The sequence below is a fragment of the Galeopterus variegatus genome, unplaced genomic scaffold, assembly GCF_000696425.1.
Source record: "Galeopterus variegatus unplaced genomic scaffold, G_variegatus-3.0.2 Scaffold147, whole genome shotgun sequence".
Taxonomy (NCBI): Eukaryota; Metazoa; Chordata; class Mammalia; order Dermoptera; family Cynocephalidae; genus Galeopterus; species Galeopterus variegatus.
In genome coordinates, this window is record NW_007726258.1 from 701,922 (window position 1) to 717,148 (window position 15,227).

Here is a 15,227-nt window from a genome sequence, read left to right on the forward strand (position 1 = left end):
GCATCTTTTTTTTTTTTTTTTTTTTTTTTTAAAGATGACCGGTAAGGGGATCTTAACCCTTGGCTTGGTGTTGTCAGCACCACGCTCAGCCAGTGAGCGAACCGGCCATCCCTATATGGGATCCGAACCCGGGGCCTTGGTGTTATCAGCACCGCACTCTCCCGAGTGAGCCACGGGCCGGCCCCCGGTCATCTTTTAAAAAATTAAAAAATAAATAATGATAATAATAAAGGATTCCCTGACACCCAGGTTGGCCATTTGAAAGTATCTTCTACATCTACAGGGCAAAGAAGCTTTGCAGTTTGTTGCCAAACTACCACGGGTATCATGGTTTTGGAGGAGGAAGCAGCTGCACAGATCCTCTTGTCCACTTCACATAGTATTTCAAACGCTCCCCTATTCACTCCCCCCACACTCATAGCCATAGCTTTCTCCCTATTTTAGCCCCCAAATGCAGGGGATACATCATTACAATACAAGTCTAGCACCCTTTCCTCCCAACTCTGCAGCTCTAGTACCTAGAAGATATAAATACAAATCATTCAGTGTAAGTTTCAAAACAGTCCTTCCTTTCTCTGCACATGTTTATATGTATATAATAAATATGAGTATACCTATCAACAGAAGTAAAAACTCTTAATGTTGTCTAGGATTTCATAGAAATATAACACTAATAGTTAATATTTATTGAATGTTTACTATGTGTTAGGCCCTGCAATACTGCATTATTTGGTTTAATCTTCCCAGCAAGTATGAGAAGGTACTATTATTCCTATTTCACAGATGTGGAAATTGAGGCTCAAGGCTGATAAATCACTAGTCTAAGAGTTATATAACTAAGAAGTGAAGGAGCTGGGATCTGAACCCAGTTCTTCTGCTATATGAGGTTACTTTACCATAAAGAATGTGTATTGCTTCTCTTAGATTCAGACACTAACATACTAATTCATTCATTCAACAAACATTTATTGAATACCTACTTTGTTTCAGGCCCTGTGCTAAGGACACAACAGTAAAACATAAAGACAGATGGAAAAAAAAAAAAAAAGACAGATGGGGCATGGTGAGGCTAAGACTAGAGAGGTCAGTAGGGCCTTGTAGGCCATGGTGAGGATTGTAAACTTTATCCTAAAAACAGTGGGGAAGTTGGGGTAAAGGAGAGTAGTAAGTGTCACATGACAAACATCTGCATTCTTGGGGACTACTCTAGCTGCTAAGGAATAACAAATTGGAGATGGAAAAGGGGAAGAAGGGAGATCAATTAGCAGGTCATTTGACAGTGGCAGTAGAGATGGAGAAAAGTAAGCTGACTGATCCACCTCAAACTAATACGCTTGGGGTTGTAAATATTTACATGATTATAAAACTTCAAAACTAGGCTGGCCGGTTAGCTCAGTTGGCTCAAGTGCTGTGTCATAACACCAAGGTTAAGGCTTTGGATCCCTGTACCCACCAGCCACCAAAAAAAAAAAAAAAAAAAAAAACACAGAAAGGAGTTGCCTGGTATCTGACCAGTTTGCTCCTGTGACCCAGCAAGACTCTCAAAGTGAAAAGCAAGTTTGAGGTCTGGCCCATGGCTCACTTTGGAGAGTGTGGTGCTGATAACACCAAGGCCACGGGTTCAGATCCCTATGTAGGCATAGCTGGTTAGCTCACTTGGGAGAGCGTGGTGCTGACAACACCAAGTCATGGGTTAAGATGCCTTTACTGGTCATCTTTAAAAAAAAAAAAAGAAAAGCAAGTTTGAGGGCCGGCCTGCTTGGGAAGCGCGGCGGCGCTCCCGCTGAGGGTTCGGATCCCACATACAGACCGGCTGCTCACTGGCTGAGCGAGGTGCGGGAGCGACACCGAGGGTTGCGATCCCGTGGCCGGTCCCGGTCCGGTCCGGGCGCGACACTGAGGGTTGCGATCCGTTGCCGGTCAAGAAAAAAGACAAAAAGGAAAAAAAAAAAAAAAAGAAAAGCAAGTTTGAAACAAAGACCAATTTTCTAAAAGAAAAAGATTGACCCTTCAATTGAAGTTCTGTAAATGATTTGGTATTTGTAACTCTAAATATCCAGTTTAATAGTTTGCACGAGTAATGAAGACTAAGAAATAGGTAACTACTAATTCAGGGGTCAACTGAGTCAGTGAGAATCACTAACCAATAATTTGTAAGCCTGCCATGGTAGGAGCTGGAAAAGATTCATCTCCATTTTGGCTACATAAGAGAGGTAGGGTGGAACAAGCAAAGACACAGGATGGCCAGAGTCTGGATAGTGACTTTACACTTCAGCTTCCACCTCTGAAAAATGGGAATAACTATTGGCAAAGATTAACTGAGATAATAAAGTGCCTGGCCCTCAATGGTAATTATTATTTACCCCTTATTATTTACCTCCCCTATAGATTAATTAAGCAAGTTTTTGTTTTGTTTTGTTTTTTTAATGCACTCCTTTTGAAACAGATAGTTTTTGTTTGTTTGTTTGTTTGTTTTAGTGGCTGGCCAGTATGGGGATCCAAACCTATGATCTTGGTGTTACCAGCACCATGCTCTCCCAAGTGAGCTAACTGGCCAGCCTAAAACAGATAGTTTATATGATTTTGCTGTAATGGGAAAAATGAACCAGGGAAGCATAGTTTTATTAAGATTTGTCACATATGTTAGTCAGATAATATTAAAAATACTTTTAGATGCTTAATACTTTTCAAAGGATAAATATAGTCTTAATTTTCTCTGTGAATTGGGTTATGAAGCTTTTTAACCTGAAGTTCACTATACCTCATTTCTTCATCGGAATCTGGGTAAGTCTTGTCCCAAAAGACCCTAGAGGAATGCTGGGAGAATAAATGATTCAACTGAGTGCTTGCAAACAAAGGAGCCAAATAAATATTTGTTGAATGAATCATTATTTTATTCACTATTATTGCTATAGGGAGGATACCTAATTAAGGCAAATTCCTACTAACACGTGATGCCTTGGAATTTTGAGAAAAATGTAATGCCCTGAATTTTTTTTTTTCAATAAGAATTTTACCCAACTGTCACACTCAAGTTTTTGGCCCTTTAGCGTGAAGGAGACACGGCGGCTGAAAATGACCTGCGGTTAGCGATCTCTTTGTCGCATAACGTGGATTTCACCGTCCTGACAGCAAACTAAGTATGCGATAAAGGACTTCAGGCAGGGACATCGCCTCCCGCAGCTGTACATGCCCACCCAAGCCATTTTTCGTGGGCCGGAGTCCTGGCCAGCCGCGGGGTGAAGGGCCGCCGCCCCAGGAAGTGCCAGGGGACCCATTTCACCCAAGTGGACCGGTGGAACCCGGCCCTCGCCCCAGCAGCGCAGAGCTGACTCAGGGCGTGGGGAAGGGAGGAAGGCGCCTGCCGCGGTGTCCACCCCGACGAGCTCTCCAAGATGTAAGTTACCGATCTGCTCCCTCGCCTTGGGGTCACCTCCTTCCTCAGACAGAGGGAGCCCCAAAGTGAGCGAAGCCTCACTCCCCCCCCCCTTTATATCAATAACGCCCACTCCCTGGAGGTGCCTTGCGCTTTAGTTTCCAAAGAGCTTTGAAAGCTTTAACATATGGATCCGCTGCCTCCGGAAAAGCAGGCCAGCGCGTGCCCACACTTAGAGAGGAGAAACTGAGGCACGCAGTGGGGAGGCTTCCGGAGCGGGAGGGGGGTGCCGAGCGGGGAAGGTTCCGATGCAGCCCTCCCCACCCTTCCCCCCCACCGCGGGTCTCCGCGCTGCACCCCAGGCGTCCGCAGGAGGGCACCCCCCCGCCGCCACTCCAGCCACCCCGGCCCCCTTCCAGCGCGACCCCCAACCCAGCTGCCCCGGAGCTGGTCGCCTGGGCAAATACCTCTAGCCATGGCCCAGCTCTGTCACCGCCTGGGATCTCCCGGGAAACTGAGCTTTCGAAAAAAGTTGCAACAACTGTAGCCAACTGCTCCGCAGAGCTCCGGCTGCTCGCCCTGATTGGCGCCGCCGCCCGCCCCTCCGCAGACTGCCCGTCGTGATAGGTGGACTCGGAGGAAGAGCCCGCCCTTCTTCCCGCCTCCCCAACGGGGGCGGGGCCAGCAGCCGCACTTTCTACAAGCGCTTTCGGGACAGGTCCCGGCGGAGGAGGTGGGAGGGGGTTTAAATTTGACCGTCTCCCGGCGTTGATTGGCTGCAGTAGATTGACACCCGAGCTGCCATTGGGAGGCCCCAAACTCCTCCCCCTCCTGGTGCTGAAGCTCCGCCTCCAGAGCTTCAGTCGCGCGACTGTAGGCCCGGACTCAGAACCGGGTCCGGGACTTCCGGTTTTTCTCGGCCTTGACCGGACTCGACCTTTGACCCCTTGACCTCTCCTTATGACCTGGGAAGCCTGGCTCTCTTAGCAGTTTGGAATCTCCAGGACCTTGACCCCTCCATCAATTTGATCCATTCATTCCTAGTTTTGAAAGATGTATTGAGAGTCCATTATTCAAAATCTGCTAGCACAACTACCAACTAACTGGGTCAGTGGGTAAACCTCCCAGAACGGCTAGGATCCTAGCCTAACAAACCCACTCATTTTACAGATGAAGTAATAGAGGCAAAAGGTAACTTACATGCTGCCCAAGGTCACCCGGCAGTTTAATTTCAGGGCCTGGATCAGTTTCTTGACTGTTAGTCCACTAGATCACTACCTTAACACCAGGGAAGCAACCCTTCAAAGTCCCCTACCTCGGGGAGCCTCGGTCAGCCTCAGTCAGCATGTTCCCAGAGAAGCACAGGGGTCCTGGATGTTCTTTGCTTTGGACCCAGGGGAGGTCCAGTTACTGCTCTTTCCTGGGGTCCTCTCCTGGGGATGTAGAAAGAGGTCACTCATCCATATTCTCTTTTTGGTCCTTAAGAAGGTTTTGGAGACCCCACCATTGCCCAAGGATGCTACCACTGCACCAAGAAAGTAGGAGAGCGAAATAAAGTCATGTATGTGAAAGCACTGACACTTTAGAAAGTGACACTTCTGTCACCAACTTAGTGTGTGCCCTTAGCATTTCAGCTCTCTTGCCCTCAACTTCCCCAGCTGTCAAATGATGGAGTTAGGCTGTGATATCCAAGCTTCCTTCCAGCTTCCATAAATATAGAGGTTTTTACTCTCTGTAAAATTCATTAACTTGGGCTGGTTGGTTAGCTCAGTTGTTTAGAGAATAGTGCTAAGGACAAGGTCCAGGGTTTGATCCCTGTAGTGGCCACCCACCAAAACAAAATAAAATAAAATTCATTAATTCAACATTTACTGAACTGTATGTCTGGCACTATTTTGGTCCCCAAGGATACAGTGGCAAATAAGACACTGTCCTTTCCTCACATTTTTTAGAAAAGAAACAAGAAATTATTTAAAAGATAATTTTAAATAGTGATTAGTGCTATGAAGAAAATGAAAATGTGTACTATTACAGAACATGAGTAGGAAGAGTGGTTACTTCTTTAGACCCGTCAGAGAAATCCTCTTTGAGTTGGTGGCTCTCAGTTATACCCTAAATAAGGAAGATCCAAGTGAAGACGTACTTCTAGGAAGAGGGACTAGCAAGTACAAGTGCCTACAGGTGGGAATGACCTAGGTGTGCTTGGGAAATAAAAGAAACCCAGTGTGATTGGAATATGATGGAGGGGGTTGGGCTGGAAATGTAGGCAGGGGCTAGATCACACAGATCCTTAAAGGCTGTGCTGGTCTCTTAGCTCAAAATCTACTTTTCTTTACCCTGCTCTGTGATGTTGGGGCTGCAAACCATTATTCTCTTTGTCAAGTGGTGTCAGTTTCTCTTAATAAGAAGGGATACAGGAAGGCTGGGAGGTAGGAGAAGAAGCAATTTGCTCACACCTGTTTGCTTGCTCTTCCTAGCATGGTCACTTTAGTAATGATGTTTTGAGTCTGGCAGAGGCATGTGGTTCAGTCTCCAGGTTCTTTCCACACTCTGAGAAACAGCCTCAGTGTACTCCCTTGGAAGTGCCAGAAGCAGCTCCCCTTCAAAGTTCTGAGCCCCAGCTTTGCAGGGCTCTGACAAGGCCAGCACCAACCTTGTGGTGCTCCTTCCTTAGAGGGATGAGAACCAGCTCTCCAGGACTCCTCCTCCAATTTTGCTAACCCCGTGAACCCTAACTTGTTATTCAGCCTTAGAGTCAGTAGCTACTTCCTGCAGTTATTATTGGTGTTACCTCAATGTTCTCTCTCTGCTTTTTCAAACCTCCCCCACTTGTTTAATAAATTTCTTATTTTAACTTCTGTTTTCCTGACTGGAACCTGATTGACACAAAGGCCATAGTAGGAACTTTCATTCTGAGTCTGATGGGAAGCCACTAAATGGATTTCAGCAAAGGGTAGGTAGATACATTGCTAAACAGTAACTGATTACTAAGAGTGAGATAAATTCTTGTAATCTGTTTAGATTTGGAATCATAAAATAATATGGCAGATTTCCATAATATCTGCTTAATAGACGCCCAGTTTCCTAAGATGGCTGCTGTATTTGCCAATTTTCTGTCACTTCTAACAGAACAGCTGAACCTGGGTAATTTATAAAGAAATAACATTTATTTCTTACAATTTGGGAGGCTGGGAAGTCCAGGGTCCAGAGGGGCACATCTGGTGAGGGCCTTCTTCTTGGTGGGGACTCTCTCCTGAGTCCCTAGGTGACAAAGGGTACTACATGTTCAGTGCAGAGCCAGAGGTATCCACATGCTCTCTTCCTCTCCTGATAAAGCCCCCAGTCTACCCATTAAACCATTAACCCAATAATCCATGAAGGGATTAATTAATCCATAAGGTCATAGTCCTCATGATCCAGTACTTTCTTTCAAATACCACCTTTGGTATTTGAAAGAGGTGATTGGATCATGAGGACAATGCCCCACATTTCTAATATTGTACTTGGATTTCCCAACCTCTTAACACTGTTTCAATGGGGATCAAACTCCAACATGAGGTTTGGGGACATTCAAACCAGAGCAGCCACATGACATCGGTGCAATCAAAGTAGTGCTGAGATGACTTTCCTTACTCTAGTGTTATCTTCTTCGTGTTCATATTTGCTGCAGGCATTTGTTATTGTTAAATACCTTATGTTAGTATCAGTTCTTGTAAGATTTCTGTCAAATGGGACAGGTGCATTAGAAAGTTCATAGCTACTGGCCACTGTGGTCTATTAACTTCATCCCATTCTTCTACTGTGAATACATATATATTTCCTATTACATATATATATATATATATATATATATGTATAGATAGATATACACACATACGAGGAGACTTCAAAAAGTTTGCAGAACACCAAGGTCAAGAGTTCAGATTCCATTACTGGCCAGCCACCAAAAAAAAAACAAAGAAAAAAAGTTTGTGGAAAAATGGAATTAAAAGATAAAAATAACAAATATAAACTTGATTTATCAGCATTGGCTCATCAAGTTCAAGACACTTTTGCAGGAGATAATACAAGCCCTTTAGTCTATCCCTAAAGAACTGAGGGTCCTGGGAATTTAATCATGTCAGTGCAGTCTTTTTTATACTTTTTTTTTCATGGTGGCTGGTCAGCATGGGGATCTTTTTTACATTATTAACTGAAGAAAAATGGGTGCCCTTTAAAGATTTTTTTTTTTTTAAGATTAGGAACATATCATTTCTTGGCCTTTTGGCTAAACTCAAGTGAAGATTAGGAAACAAAATGAAGTCAGAAGGAGCCAAATCAGGACCGTAATGTGGATGCCTAATAATTTCCCATCAAAACTTTCCCCAAATTGCCCTGTTTGATGAGAGGAATGAGTAGGAGCCTTGTCGTGGTGAAGAACTCTCTGATGAAGCTTTTGTGGGTGTTTTTCTGCTAAAGCTTTGGCTAACTTTCTCAAAACACTCTCCTAATAAGCAAATGGTATTGTTCTTTGGCCCTCCAGAAAGTCAGCAAGCAAAACACCTTGAGCATCCCAAAAAACTGCTGCCGTGATCTTTGCTCTTGACTGGTCCACTTGTGCTTCGATTGGATCACTTCCATCTCTTGGTAGCCATGGCTTTGATTGTGCTTTGTCTTCAGGGTCATACTGGTAAAGCCATGTGTCATCTCCTGTTACAATTCTTCAAAGAAATGCTTCAGGATCTTGATCCCACTTGTTTAAAATTTCCATTGAAAGCTCTGTTCTTGTTTGCCGTTGATCTGGGCACAACAGTTTTGGCACCCATGGAGTGGAACGTTTGCTCAATTTTAACTTTTCAGTTAGAATTGAGTAAGCTGAACCAATTGATATGTCTATGGTGTTGGCTGTTGTTTCTGCTGTTAGTCGTTGGTCCTCTTCAATTAGGACACAAACAAGACTAATTTTTTCCTCACCAATTGATGTGGATGATCTGCTGCTATGGGGTTCATCTCCAACATCATCTCATCCCTTTTTTTTGAGGGGGGTGGTTATTGTCCCTATAAATTTTTTGTAAATCGTCAATGATTTCACCATTCTTCCATCCAAGCTTCACCATAAATTTGATGTTCATTCTTGCTTCAGTTTTAGCAGAATTCATGTTGCTCTGATAGGGGCTCTTTTCAGACTATGTATTATCCTTCTTAGTGCCTCAGACATAAAAAGTTAGTATGAGTTTATTTTGGTTTTTTTTGTTTTTGTTTTTTTAAAAAGATGACCAGTAAGGGGATCTTAACCCTTGACTTGGTGTTGTCAGCACCATGCTCACCCAGTGAGCTAACCGGCCATCCCTATATGGGATCCGAACCCATGGCCTTAGGTGTTATCAGCACCGCACTCTCCCGAGTGAGCCACGGGCCGGCCCCGAGTTTATTTTGTTGTTGATGTTGTTTGGGGTTTTTTTTTTTTGGCAGCTGGGAAGCACAGGGATCCACCTCGGACCTTGGTGTTATCAGCACCATGTTCTAACCAACTGAGCTAAGTGGCCAGCCAATACAAATTTATTTTGGTGCAAAAAATTTTGAAACCCACGCATAGTTTTTTCATAATATGCATTTCTATGAACTTATTGAAGACCTTTCATATATATAAAAATACATAAAATCTCCTCTCTACATACACGCCTATATTAATATGTATTATATGTACTATATACAATATATTAAGAACTAAAGCAAGTGAGAGTTAAACAGTATTCTGTACTTCATAGGCTTATGGTTGGGATTAAATGAAAGAATGAATATAAAGCATACAGGGATGCAGAAATTTGAAATGGTAACCATTTAGCAGCAAATTAAAAAGTTACAAAATTGCATCTTAGTGATGCTGTAATTTGGAGTTATTAACTTTCCTTCTCCATTCTTTCCTTTGGTATCCTCAGATGTTACTATGGGTCAAATATGTACCGCCAAAGTTCATGTGTTGGAAACTTGATCTCCATTGTAATAGTGGCAAGAGGGTAGGATATCTGATGATGTTATTTGAGAAGTGGGTTCTTTAAAGAGGTGATTAGAGGGCCGAGCCCGTGGCGCACTTGGGAGAGTGCAGCGCTGGGAGTGCAGTAGCACTCCCGCCGCGGGTTCGGATCCTATATAGTGATGGCTGGTACGCTCACTGGCTGAGCGCGGTGCAGCCGGTCACAAAAAGGACAAAAAATAAATAAATAAATAAATAATAAATAAAGAGGTGATTAGATTATGAAGACTGTGCCCACATGAATGGATTGATCCACTCATGGAGTAATGGGTTGATGATTTAATGGGTTGTCACGACCATGGTTCTCATACCTTTATAAGGAGGACAAGTGAGAAGTTTTTTTTTTTTTTTTTTTTTTTGTGAGAAGTTTATCTCTCTTTTTCTCAGCCCATTTTCACCCTGCATCACTATAGAGAGTCACAATGAAGAGGAAGGCCCTCACCAGATGTGTTCTCTGGACTTTGGACTTCCAGCCTCCAAACTGTAACAAATAAATTTTGTTTCTTTATAAATTACAAGTTTCAGGTATTCTGTTAGAAGCAACAGAAATGGAGTAATACAGAAGGAGACCAAAACCTGTCTATTAAATAGCTTTTTTGTTTGTTTGTTTGTTTTTAAAAAGATGACCGGTAAGGGGATCTCAACCCTTGGCTTGGTGTTGTCAGCACCACGCTCAGCCAGTGAGCAAACGGCCATCCCTATACAGGATCTGAACCCGTGGCCCTGGTGTTATCAGCACCACACTCTCCTGAGTGAGCCACGGGCCGGCCTTTTTTTTCTTTTGTCTTTTTTGTGACTGGTAAGGGGATTGCAACCCTTGGTGTGGTGTCACCCACACCGCGCTCAGTGAGCTAACCGGCCATGCCTATGTAGGGATCCGAACCCGTGGCCTTGGTGTTATCAGCACCGTACTCTCCTGAGTGAGCCACGGGCCGGCCTGTACCGGTCATCTTTTAAAAACAAACAAACAAACAAACAAATAAACACTGCATTCTAGCCAACTGAGCTAACCAGCCAGCCCTCATAATATTTTTAATACAAAGTCTTTGAATTGAGACTCAACGGCCTGGCATTAAATCAATCACTGTGGCCTGGCAATAGATCCAGTATTTCAATTGTCCAAACTTTGCTTACACACTGAACTCTAGAGTGATGTATATGGGAGATGGTTAGTGCTCTCCAAACCACATGGAATTTGAGAAGGGGAGATAAAATTAAGAGGCTGCAATCTGAAGAAAGCAATAGAGTCTGAGCAGTAAAAAACAATTGCTGGGCTGGCCAGTTAGCTTGCTTGGTTAGAGCATGATATTGGTAAACCAAGGTCAAGGATTTGGATCCCCTTACCAGCCAGCTGCCAAAAAAAGAAAAATATATATTACGTATATATTACTGTCTACCAAAATGTCTGCCATCTTGAAAAATCCAATAGATATTTCAGCCACATTCTGGTGCTTTCTGCCGCATTACATATTGCTAAGCACTCATTCCTTGAAACTCCCTTGGCCTCCATGATACAATCTTCTCATTCTACTTTGACCTCTCTGATTGACCTTTCTCAGACTCATTGGGTGCTCACCTTTTACACATGGAACCTCAAGTTTCTGTCCCTGGTACCCTGCTCTTCTCTCTGCATCCTCTCCTAGTACAGTTTTATCCTGTCTCATGTTAATCCCCATTTGGTTCACCAAGCGGTAGATTCCAACTGCTTGCTAGACGTCACCACTTGGATGTCCAACAGATCCTTTGAAATTCAATGATACAATGTTACTTTCGTGGCCCCCAATGAAGGATGCTTTCCACTAGTCACACCTTTGTGTTGCTTTTATTTGAGTCTGATTTGGCTTTGTTAACAAAGGGAATATAGTAGAAACATCACTGTGTCACTTGAAAGCCTAAGGTTTAAGAAAGCCTGGCAGCTTCTGTTTTCATGTTCTTGGGATCCCTGAGTTGCCATAACAAGACCCATGAAGAGACTGCTGGAGAGACCAGGGGCCATGTAGAGAGATAACATGGAGAGAGAGAAACCCACTTGTTCCAGCATCCCAGCTGAACCCAGCCTTGCTTGTACAATTATGAGAGAATTATGGTTGTTGTGTTAAGCTATTACATTTTGCGGTATTTTGTTATACAGCAATAGATAAGTGAAACATTCCCCATACCTAAAGACAAACTCATTACCTTCCTCTTCAGACCTGTTTCTCTTTTTGATGCCATAGTTTTGGCTAATGGCACCATTATCTGTCCAGGTATTAGATATCTCCCTCTCCATCACCCCATCTAACCAGCTGCCATGTCTTGCTGGCTTTACCTCCTAAATATTTCTCAAACCTGGATCCTTTTTATTACTCAACAGTTTTGCTCCAGTTCAGGTTCTTATCTTCTCTAGACCTGTTTAGTCTTCATATCTGCAGCCCAGTTCTTAGATCTACCACACCACTTCCAGAGTGATCCTTCTAGAATGCATATCCAACTATGGCTGTTCTCTGCGTAACAGGTTTCTGAGTTCCCTGTAGCCTACAGAATAAAGTCCAAACTCAAAAGTCTCTTTGAGAATGGCCTTCATCTACCTTTGCAACCTTATCCCCTATTTAATTCCTTTTTACTTTCTGTATCAATCGAAGGTCAGGTAGAAGACAGAAACTACACGTTATTTAATGGAGATAATTTAATAAAAAGCATTGTTAAAAGAGTACAAAGAGAACTTTAAGGCATCATAGAAGTAGCAACTGTAGGAAACAGCTCTCATCACTAAGGCTGAGAGAACAGAGGGAAAGGGTTGGTGTAATTTAAACTTAGAAACACAGAAGAGGGGTTCCGTGTTGCTGAAACCCAAACTCCAAGGAAGGGGCTCTGCTCAGCTGGTGCTAGTGTCTCGGTGCTTAGAGGGTGACCCTGGGAGTGGGGGTGGGGGACTTCTGGTTGGTGCTGGTGTCTTGGGGGAGGGTTTGATGAGGCTAGTTGTGCAAGTGTGGGAAAAACTGCAACAATATAGCTGCTGCTGCGGGAAGTGCAGCTGACAGGGTGAACAAGTGTTGCTGGGATGACATTCACAGAAAACTTTCCTCCTCCAGTCTTGCAGTCTCTAGCCCTCCTTATTGCAGTTTAACACAGAAACAGGTGGCAAAGCACAAATGCATTAGAATGCATCACAAAGCAGAGTATAGAAGCTTGGGTTTAGAGGTGAGAGAAAGTATCCGATGCCTTTGCATTCTTACAGTCTTTTCCACTTGCTTTGCTTCCCTGTTTCAGGACGTTTGCATGTGCTGTTTGCTCTTCTTGAAATGCATTTCCCTCTTCTCTTTACCTACTTAGCACCTACTTTTCCAATTTCAGCTCAGTCATCATTTCCTCAAGGAATCCTTCTTTGACTTCCCTGATGAGGTCAAATTCCTCTATGACAGGCTCTGTTAGCTACTTTATACCATTATCACAGAGACAATTTTACATTTTATGTGAAATTTGGATTAATGCCCAGTACAGTGTAAAGGCATAAATTTTAAGGGCAGAGACCATCCCTCCCCACTTCCATTTGTTTTTCTTTCTTTTTATTTTTTAAAGATGACCGGTAAGGGGATCTTAACCCTTTTTTTTAAAAAAAAAAAGATGACCGGTAAGGGGATCTTAACCCTTGTCTTGGTGTTTTCAGCACCACACTCAACCAGTGAGCAAACCGGCCATCCCTATATAGGATCCGAACCCATGGCCTTGGTGTTATCAGCAGCACACTCTCCCAAGTGAGCCACGGGCCGGCCCCTGTATTCTTTCATATTTCTTTATTTTATTTTATTTTATTTTTTATTTTATTTTATTTTATTTTTTGTCTTTTTCCGTGTCCAGCAACGGATCGCAACCCTCAGTGTCGCCCCCGTACCGGACCGGGACTGGCAACGGGATCGCAACCCTCGGTGTTGCCCCCGCGCCTCGCTCAGCCAGTGAGCGGGAACCGGTCTGTATGTGGGATCCGAACCCTCAGCGGGAGCGCCGCCGCGCTTCCCAAGCGGCGCACTAGCGCAGTGCGCCACCAGGCCGGCCCCTTTCTTTCTTTTAAAAATGACAGATTCGTGGGCCGGCCTGTGGCTCACTCGGGAGAGTGCGGTGCTGATAACACCAAGGCCCCGGGTTCGGATCCCATATAGGGATGGCCGGTTAGCTCACTGGGTGAGCGTGGTGCTGACAACACCAAGTCAAGGGTTAAGATCCCCTTACCGGTCATCTTCAAAAAAAAAAAAAATGACAGATTCGTAATTGCTTGTTTGCTGTCATCTGCACTAGAGTATACGCCAGTATAGCTGATAGCAGTGCAGAAGACAGATGAGGCCTTTGTTTCTACGAAAATATTTTTATTATTTTGTCTTTGTAAGTTTTTTGGGGTGTGCGTGTGAGGATTAAATAAAACAATGGAAGTAAAGTGATTAGCTAAGTGATTAGTAGGCAGTCTAAAATGTTTTTATATATGTATATACGCATATAATACTTATGTATACAAACGTTAAATTGGAAGATTACAATTATAATTGCTCTGTCTAGTTTTCCCCCTTTTTTCCCCGCATACTTTCTCTTTAAGAGTTCATAGTTGTTTTTTTGTTTTTTTTTAAAAAAGATGACCGGTAAGGGGATCTTAACCCTTGTCTTGGTGTTGTCAGCACCACGCTCAGCCAGTGATCGAACCGGCCATCCCTATATGGGATCCGAACCCGGGGCCTTGGTGTTACTAGCACCGCACTCTCCCGAGTGAGTCACGGGCCGGCCCCTAAGAGTTCATAGTTTAACCAACTGTTCCAAATACTTGGTTTGCTTTCAGCACAAGGAGTGGGACGCGCAGCCAGTAGGGGGCAAGAATCACCCAGGCGTGCCTATTACCTAAGCAACGGAGTCAAACAGCATTTTCAAAATGATTTTACAAAAGAGTTACAAGAAGCTGATATGTTTATTCTGTTAGGTCACTTAATAATAGTAAGAAGAAGAGAAAATAGGGAAACGAGAAGTGGTAGGGACAGCCCTATTCTGCAGCAGTCACTAATTGGGAGCAATAGTGTTCAGGTCACCGGGTGTGTGTAGAGAGAAAAGGAGTGGGGCGGACTGTGCTCACCGCACTCCTCAGAACATGATAGTAACAGTGAACGAGCAGAGGGACTCCGAGTTACTTGAGGTTTCAAACTCATTAAAGTGCTTTGAGTAAGACTAACAAGCAACGAATATGCAAATTTATTTTTCTAGAATTGGCTCGGAAATGAAGAGCCTTTTTAAGTGACAGAAGCGCCACCAGGTAACTTCCTCGGTCGTAGCCACCTACCAAACGGGTTCTGAAAATACCTTCGGGCCCCTCCTCACACACTGAAAGCAGGTGTGGGACGCATGCGCACGGCCCACCGGCTGACCGCACTGAGGTACCACAGAGCGCCGACCTTCTTCCCGACAGCCTGCGGGAGAGAAAGGGCGGGGAAACGGAATTCTCGCGAGGTCTTTACGAACGCCGGCGGAAACAGTAGACACGTGACTCTCTTCGGCGGCCTTCGCCTTCCCCCCTCCCCCTTCTCGGAAACCCGGCCCCCTCACCCCTCGCCCACCCTAGAGCCGCGATAATGGACCGTTTGGGTTCCGGAATTCCCTTGGATCCAACCACTGATACCGGGCTGCGGGAACCGGCGGAATCCTTTTTTGGCGGTGAAGGCGGGGGTCGGCCAAGATGGGGGGGGGAAATCATCTTCCTTCACCTAGGAGGGAGGCGGGGCGGAGAGGAGCGCTGGCGAACGGGGTGGGGGAGGGAGGAAGTCACGTGGGGGTGCACGGCGCCTCATCCGTCGCCCCGCCCCCTCCCCCCCCCGCGGGGCGGGGGGG

The 15,227-nt window shown here is 44.5% G+C and overlaps 1 long non-coding RNA gene across 1 annotated transcript; it reads right to left on the minus strand.

The window, feature by feature from the left end:
- Positions 1 to 14,565: 14,565 nt before the first annotated feature.
- Positions 14,566 to 15,036, minus strand: LOC103606870. The gene is made up of 2 exons (XR_551922.1): positions 14,957 to 15,036; positions 14,566 to 14,809 (listed from the first exon to the last, which is right to left on the minus strand). It is a non-coding gene; the product is annotated as an uncharacterized LOC103606870 (long non-coding RNA).
- Positions 15,037 to 15,227: the final 191 nt, after the last annotated feature.